Below are 8,955 nucleotides of genomic sequence, written 5' to 3'. Positions count from 1 at the left end.
ATACGAGCGGAGCAATGCGGGCAAAACCGCGGGGCACAGTTTTATTACAATTACATTTCCGATCAATTCGTGTGCAGTGAATTGAGCTATTGCAGCTATTGGAGCATTATCCACACACTTCCAGATGTCAATGACATTTGAAACAGCAAAAAACATTTTGATATTTTTTGTGAAACTTTTTCTGTTCCCACGATATAAAATTCAGTGCAGTATACAGTCATCGAATTGTAATTAGATATTTGATGGTTATTTACTTCTGTAGTTGTCGATAACTGACCTTTTAACACGCTTTTATTATCATCATCATGATCAGCCCTACACGTTCCCACTGCTGGGACACGAGCTTCCTATAGGCACATGCCATAAGCCACCACCCTGGTAAAAACTTAACCTGTATATTTGTATGTAACCGACTCACTGTGAACGGACAGATTTAATTCAATTTTTTCGCAGTTATCAAGGATTGATGACAATAAATTGATTTTTATATCATAAGTTCATCTCATTTTTCATCTCATTCATCTCATTATATATTTTTATTTTTAACAATATTTTATTGAAAAGACAGTTATTTTTCAATCATTCTATACGCATACATCAGAAATTTTCCGAACAAAAACATTCCATTCCCAAATAATTATACGATATTAATAAGGGTCAGCATTCGTACACTGACAGGTCCTTTAGTTAAGGGCTCATCACGTTTTGTCTGTCGTTTATTAATTACTAGCGGTCCGCCCCGGCTTCGCCCGTGGTACATGTTTACGTTTTCTCTACATAAGAACCATCCTCGTACTTCAAGGAATACAATAAAAAAAGAATTATCGAAATCGGTTCAGCCGTTCTCAAGTTATGCGCTTACCAACACATTTTGGGATTCATTTTTATATTATAGAAGACTAGCGGTCCGCCCCGGCTTCGCCCGTGGTACATGTTTACGTTTTCTCTACATAAGAACCATCCTCGTACTTCAAGGAATATAATAAAAAAAGAATTATCGAAATCGGTTCAGCCGTTCTCGAGTTATGCGCTTACCAACACATTTTGGGATTCATTTTTATATTATAGATAAGATAAGATTACGCCTCGCTTAATCAGTGAAAAAATATATAGCTGAAAATAGTGTTTGTTTGAACGCGCTAATCTCAGGAACTAATAAACTGATTTCAATCTATCCCCGTTGGATATGTATGTGACCCCTGCTAAAGGTCATACCACGGGCGAAGCCAAGGCGGGCTGCTAGTTCTATGAAATGTTTATTTGTTTGTTTTACGCGCTAATCTCCGGAACTAATGGACTGATTTAAAAATTCACAGTGCAAGTACATTATGTACCTCCTACGGGCGAAGCCAATACGGACGGCTAGATCTACCTAAGTATATAAAATGCATCTATAATATAATGCAATCTAATTTCATTCTCGTAATATGTTGATGACTAGCCGCCAACATAACTGTTTTATGACGCAAATATTAAAAATGTCGTCACTGATAATGAAAAAATTGCTAAACATGAGATTTTTCATATCTCCCTTACTTCAAAGGTAATTTTAATTGGATACGAGATATATTACACAAGCCACGCATAATAAGTTAATTTAAAATGTTGTTTATACGAAAATTTGTGAATTATACTTTATTTTTATTTAGGTTACTTTTTGAAAGTAATAAGGTAAAAAGTAATTTTTGAAAAGCCATGAAAAGTAAGTTCCTAATAAAGTAAAAATAAAATTGAAAATTGAAAATGCGTTCGTATTACCAGTGATAATATAATACGTACTATGTATTTACATTTGAGGGGACTTCGTTTTCTTATATACTAGTTTAACGCCCGCGGCTTCGCCCGCTTCGTCTAAAACCTAATAAATTATATACTAAAACCTTCCTCATGAATCACTTTATCTATTAAAAAAACCGCATCAAAATCCATTGCCGCAACCTAAGCCGCAACCGCATCAATTTAAAGATTTAAGCATACAAAGGGACATATTAAAATTTAAGAGCCATGCTATTAGATACGATTCTTGAAGTTTACAGCAAGAAAGACACGTGAACACGTCATATTGTTCAACTGAAATCTTGATACAGAAATAACATACAGATTGAAACATACTTTAAAGTTTAACTAAGTTTAGAGAAGTGAGTTCGATGTAACTTGGATGGATACAAAATTGTAGGAAGGTCTTTACCAAATATTCAAAGTTTTTAAAACGACTTTTTAATTAAATTATTAGATAATAGATAATTATTAGAAAACATTAGATAATAGATAAATTTGAATTGTAATGAAAATACATTATACGTAGTAGGTATCATCTAACAAACGGTTTATTGTAATAAGTAGGTATGTAGAATCGTATCAGTTTTTTGCATGGTGAATAAATTTTATTCGAACTAGAAACCATATCCTACCTACATTCTCCTAGTTTAAAAAGAAATACCTAAGTAATTATTGCACGCCTCATAAGCGAAGCGTTGAGGTGGGTACTACTGTCACTTCGCGCAAAACATCTGATTTTTCAAACTTAAAATGTCTTTATGTATCATACATTGCACTTGTAAGATAATACATACACACACATATCAAGAAAAAACACTATTTTTAACGTTCATGATATTTTTGATGTCATTTTTGTTATTTAAACTAGTTAAAAAACAGTTTAAAAAAGTTCTGTCTTGGACGTCCGTGTGTCTGTATGTGCGGATCCTTTTTCTTGTTAACACGATAGCGACCGAAATACTTTACTAATCGAGTCTTTTTTTTTCTCTTACGCTTGAGTATGCTCAGGAATAGAACCCTTTCATTTTTCAGGGTCTGATTCGATGTGGTTTAATTGTTATTAAATAAACAAAAATAATAATTAATAAATATTTATTAAAAAAAATTATGAGGCGTGCACTTTTGGATTTTCCAAATTATTTTACATTATAAATAGGTACATACCCAAGTATGTACCTATTTATAATATATAATAATCCTTTAGAATAAAGTTGATTCAATAAGCCTTTGCGCATATTACATTTTACACAAAACTTCACAACTCTTGAAACTTAAAATTCATCAATTCAAATCTTAGAAGACAGTGAAAAAAATACAGATAATCTAAAACGGAACGATTGTATTTTTTTTCAATTGCCTGCCAGTATTACAAATCCAATTTGAATTTGGAATGATACATGTCTGTGACTTTGTTCATAGTCCACAGAATATTGAAATTCGAAACGTCAGACATCGACAACCAGAAGTCAGTCGCTATTTAGACTTGAGGGAGGGTGAACGTTGCGCGTGTGTGTTTTCGCGGGAATTCGCTCGACAAAACATAACCTCTTCGCGTCATAAAAAAAGACTATAAAGTTTTAATTAGTGTTCTAGAGTGAAGTTATAACGTGACGTTTTAACAATAAGTGTTTGTGTGGTGGTTTGTTTATCAAGATTATTATTTTGGAGTATTGGAAATATATTTATACCTACTTAAAAGCGGTGGCCGTACCATAAAATATGTTATAATTTATACCATAGAGCGTGGAAAATGAAAATTTTCGGTTTTTATATTCAATATGATTAGTTATTCTAATCAATATGAGCTTAGTCATAATCTATTTCTATTCTATACTTTGAAGATATTTCACGTATTACTTATGAAAATAAGTAGGTACTTAACTACTTACCTAGTATAAATTCAATAGGTAATTTATTTTAATCTACGTAGGTAGTTATTATTTATAAAAACTTCATTGCAATTGTGTTTTTTGTTAATGATATACGGGTAAGTAATTTTATAGTACTTTGTAACAATGAGACTGCTATTATTTTCATAATTTTGGTTTTATTGCAAGACGCTAATTTGCGTCTTATCTACAATTTTTGCAACAAGTCGGTCCGCGTTTGATGCTCAGTAACGACAAAATAATGTAATTTAGGTAGGTACTAGGTAGGGATGTGTTTTTAGAAGTACCTATGCAACATGAAGCGAAATTAATTTCCTTCAATATTATTAAATAGGTACTTACCTACTTCAAATAAGAAACAATTCCAACATCTTGAATTTTAACATTTTACTGTAGGTAGGTAGGTACTTATTGGTGAATCTAATTGAACGTTTTTTTTCTATTCTAACTGGTAAGTAACTACCTAGTTACCTACTGAGTAATATAACCAAATCTAAATGGAAAATTTTGTAAAACATTTGACATTTGAAAAAATATAGGTATTTTCTTAATGCTGATCTCTGATAACTAATACAATTATGATAATTAATTTCCTTAGAATTAAAAAAATCTGGCAACAACGCACACTTTAAAACTGGAAAAGTCTATTTTAATGTAAGAATTTTATTGCGTTTTGGAACAATAATATTGTGCACTCTTTTATTTTATTATATAATAATCATATAAAATACGAGAATTCTTATCTTAAATACCTATTCTCAAGTCACGCTGTAAGGACATGGATAAAGAAATTGAATGTAACAATACGTAACTAATCATATATCATGGTACCTTATAGGTAGGTACGCCTACTGTTACCAGGCCTATAAGTTATATTATTATACTTACTACTACTAGCTTTCGGCCCGCGGCTTCGTCCGCTCTGTCTAAAACCTAATAAAATAAATACAAAAAGTTTTAAAACACCTACCTACCTATCAAAATCTGTTGCGTTATTTTAAAGTTAAAAATCTAAACACACAGACGACGGAAAGCGACTTTGTTTTATACTATGTACTGTTAAGCCTGGTAACAGAGAGGCAACGAAGATAAAGTTTACTAGTATAATCTTCAATTTGCCTCTCTAGAGGAATACTGCAGTTCCAAGTTAGTCCTTAGCGTACCTAGTTTGAGTATCGGATAATACGACTAAATAATATAATATCAACGTCTTATTATTACCTACGTAGTAACTATTTAGTAGTCTGTGGTAACAGAAATCTCATAACTTAGTTCAGACTTAGTTTAGGGGAAGATATACAATCGTAATGTCATAGTAAGTTTATTTTATTACACTATTTTATATTAAAAGAACAAGGTTTGATCGATCGGCGTCCTAAAAACAAAAAAGACGCCCCTTTTATACTAAAATTGGCATTGTAGGTAGGTATTAACTGTAGATCGAAGTTCATCTTTATTTGAAACTAGCGGTCCGCCCCGGCTTCGCCCGTGGTACATATTTACGTTTTCTCTACGTAAAAACCATCCTCGTACTTCAAGGAATATAATAAAAAAAGAATTATCGAAATCGGTTCAGCCGTTCTCGAGTTATGCGCTTACCAACACATTTTGCGATTCATTTTTATATATATAAGATAAGAAGACAAGAAGAAGAAGATTAAGAATTTATTCACGAACAGTCGCAGTTAAAACTATGTACAATTGAAATTACGCACCCTAGTTGGTAACGCATAGAGTTCTCAGTTAAATAATAGATAGTAAAAAGTTTAAATCGTAAAAGTTTGCAACCGTGGCATTTAATGAGCAAGTCTTAAATCATTTTATAAGCTAGTATGTCATATCAATATAATCCTGCCAAACTGAAACAGGTTTATAGTATTCATAAAATATATTTCTAGAAAAATCTATCAATGTCATCACTTCAAATATAATCTGTGTTTAACCTCCTAAAGTCTGGCAATGACTAACACGTAACATATATATATATATATATAAGCTATAATTAGGAAGCTTGCATAAAATTAAAGATGAACAGATATCATAGTGCATTTTAAATTTTTATACTGTATTATTCAAGATTTATGCAACGATGGTTGCTTAAAGTTACATAAAATAAGTAAATACAATTCAACATAGAATATGTTACATGTAGATATATAAAAAAATATTTTTGTCTGTATAAAATAGGGTTTAAAAAATCGTAATACATTTAGATCATGTGATGATCTTCAGCAATGCCTTGAGCCCTTAATATATTGAATCTCTGTACCTATGTAAAAATTAATGTTTGTCTGTCTTTTAAATAATCGTAAACTATGCATTTGATCGTGTGATGATCTTCAGCAATGCCTTGTGCTTGGTTTCTGAGTTGGTACGACTAATCTTCGATAGTGTAGTTATACTTGCAAAAAGAACAAGCGAAGCCGTGATGCAAAGTTGCGTTATAAAACTGTAGGTATTTTTATCACTCTCTTTAGCGTTGACAATATTCACTCTCAAATAAATCAGTTTGCCTGATTGATCAAAAACTTTACCGCTCTGCAAATATTATACACAAATAGTTATGTATGTTCAGTTGTTTGTATGTTGATAACTTTGATAGATAACATTGAACATAACGGATTTGTATGCAATTTCGTGTATAGATTGTCCAAATAAGTATTTTTATCAAAGTTGTGGTTAGTCTATATTGGGTTGATAACAATGGACAATAACAAGATTAGAGTGTTGATACTAACTTATGTTAGGGCTGATTTTTTTAATCCCTGATTAAAACTTATTCGTTCAATAAAGTACCTATCAGATAACATAATATTTTAACTGTAAAATATCGAAGGATTGCCAATTGTAGTACATTTTTAAAATGCATTTTAATACGATATTCAACGAATGTTTCAACAATTGTAAACTAATATTAAAATACTCAAAACTGTATATTTTATACCTTTTATACCAAATAAATAAACACAGGTAGAAACTTAAGAAAATATTGGCAAAATAAAAATAATAGACTTGACTGTTTATTGACCTTTCCACATCTATTGCACTTATTATACACTAGCGGTCCGCCCCGGCTTCGCCCGTGGTACATATTTATGTTTTATCTACATAAGAACCATCCTCGTACTTCAAGGAATATAATAGAAAAGAATTATCGAAATCGGTTCAGCCGTTCACACGTGATGCCATGACAACGCGAAACGGGTGCAGACCCGCCGCCTTTTTATAGCTCCCGCCGCGAAGCGCGTCGAACGCGGCAACTGATACACAAAAATAATCCTTATGGCATGTAATTCACGCACGATGACTTATAGCGTATTTCATGTATAACTTTGGTGTTTCTACACCGATTTACATGATTCTTTTACTTTAACCTGCCCAGGAGTATGAAGAATAATTGTGCCAAATTTGGTTAAAATCCGTCGTGTAGTTTTTGTTTCTATAACGAATATAGGTACAGACAGACAGACAGACAGACAGACAGACAGACAGACAAAAATTTTACTGATTGCATTTTTGGCATCAGTAGCGATCCCTTATCACCCCTTCATAGTTTTTTTTTTAATATATTTCATGTACAGAATTGGCCTCTCTACAGATTTATTATAAACTGTATAGATATAGGTACATAGTTTATATGCACATAGTGTATGTTCTATATTGGACTTATATATTATATTGGATTAATAGATAGTCTTTAATCGATATAATACAGTATGGACGCGAATAAATTTCTTATCTACATTCCGTTAATGAGAAACGTAGTTGCTTGCAATAATCTATAGTAAGTAATATTATAGTTTGTTTACTTGAACGCTCTAATCTCAGGAATATAATATCATCACTAAGACCAATAGAAGTGAAGCAATGTGGGTAAAACCGCGGGTCACATCTGGTTTTATATATTCGATTGTGCATTTAAACATATGTGAGGGAATAACATGAGCTAAATTTAAAAGAAAAGTGCCCTACATGAACAAAAAACCTGTATTAAAAATGAAAGGCAGTCTTGTCTTATTAATGAGTACGAAAATCAGAGCATGCAGCGCACTTTAAATGACTTACAAGTTTATTTTAATTTATTTATTTACTAGCTTACCGCCCGCGGCTTCGCCCACTTTGTCTAAAACTTAATAAATTATATACTAAAACCTTCCTCTTGATCACTCTTAAAAAAACCGCATCAAAATCCGTTGCGTAGTTTTAAAGATTTAAGCATACAAAGGGACATAGGGACAGAGAAAGCGACTTTGTTTTATACTATGTAGTGATATGCATAGATATTTATTGTAATAAGAATTGTATGCAAAATTTTCCACTAATGTAATTTGAATGTGGTGTTTTTTATCTGTATATTAGGCAATGTATTCTACACTAACATTATGTAATCAGAGGAGAATATAAGCACTTAACAAGTCTTATTATTACCGATTAAAATTGTCATAATTAGTCAACTAAATTCCAAACCTTGGATAGTTTAGGGGGTAACTCGTAGGAACTACAAATTCATGAATAAATCATGTTTTAAATTTAATTATAACAGCTTAAAATTGTATCAAGTTTGGGACATATACATTCAATTAAGCACCTACCTACTAAGTGTAACTGTTTGCTCTTGATTTCTGTTACTTCCTTTTTTAAGTTTCCATATTAGGATTAAAACTTATGCAGTTTCTCACAAGTTGCAAAAAACAAGAATTGCGATAACAAAATGAAATCTTACGTCATTAACTCGTACAGAAATTTTCCATTGCACTCTAAATAAGATAATTATGAAACTAAAGTTCTAATTCATATAAAAACCACTTTAATATATTATACTAGCTGCGCTCCGCGGTTTCACCCGCGTGGCTCCGCTCCTGTTGGTCTTAGCGTGATGATATATAGCCTACTAGATTTCCGCCCGCGGCTTCGCCCGCGTTTGCAAAGGAAAACCCGCATAGTTCCCGTTCCCGTGGGATTTCCGGGATAAAAACTATCCTATGTGTTAATCCAAGTTACCCTCTATATGTGTGCTAAATTTCATTGTAATCGGTTCAGTAGTTTTTACGTGAAAGAGTAACAAACATCCATACATCCATACATCCATACATCCATACATCCATACATCCATACAAACTTTCGCCTTTATAATAGTATTAAGATTAAGATAAGATAGCCTTCCTCGATGAATGGGCTATCTAATAGCGAAAGAATATTTCAAATCGGACCAGTAGTTCCTGAGATTAGCGCGTTCAAACAAACAAACTCTTCAGCTTTATAATATTAGTATAGATTAATACCAGCT

At 32.1% G+C, this 8,955-nt stretch overlaps 1 protein-coding gene across 1 annotated transcript in view; it reads left to right on the top strand.

The window, feature by feature from the left end:
* Nucleotides 1-3,260: 3,260 nt before the first annotated feature.
* LOC149899536 (atrial natriuretic peptide receptor 1) overlaps nucleotides 3,261-8,955 on the top strand; it is a 137,890-nt gene continuing 132,195 nt past the window's right edge. Inside the window, exon 1 of the mRNA XM_090113468.1 lies at nucleotides 3,261-3,418. The gene's annotated coding sequence lies outside the window, so the exon portion shown is untranslated. The remainder of the gene's footprint in view (nucleotides 3,419-8,955) is intronic.

This window comes from Colias eurytheme, chromosome 20 (assembly GCF_061535395.1).
Source record: "Colias eurytheme isolate Ceu_HAF_F1 chromosome 20, ilColEury1 Martin Lab GWU primary, whole genome shotgun sequence".
Taxonomy (NCBI): Eukaryota; Metazoa; Arthropoda; class Insecta; order Lepidoptera; family Pieridae; genus Colias; species Colias eurytheme.
The sequence above is the reverse complement of the archived record's forward strand: the minus strand, read 5'-3'. Positions and strand labels throughout refer to the sequence as shown.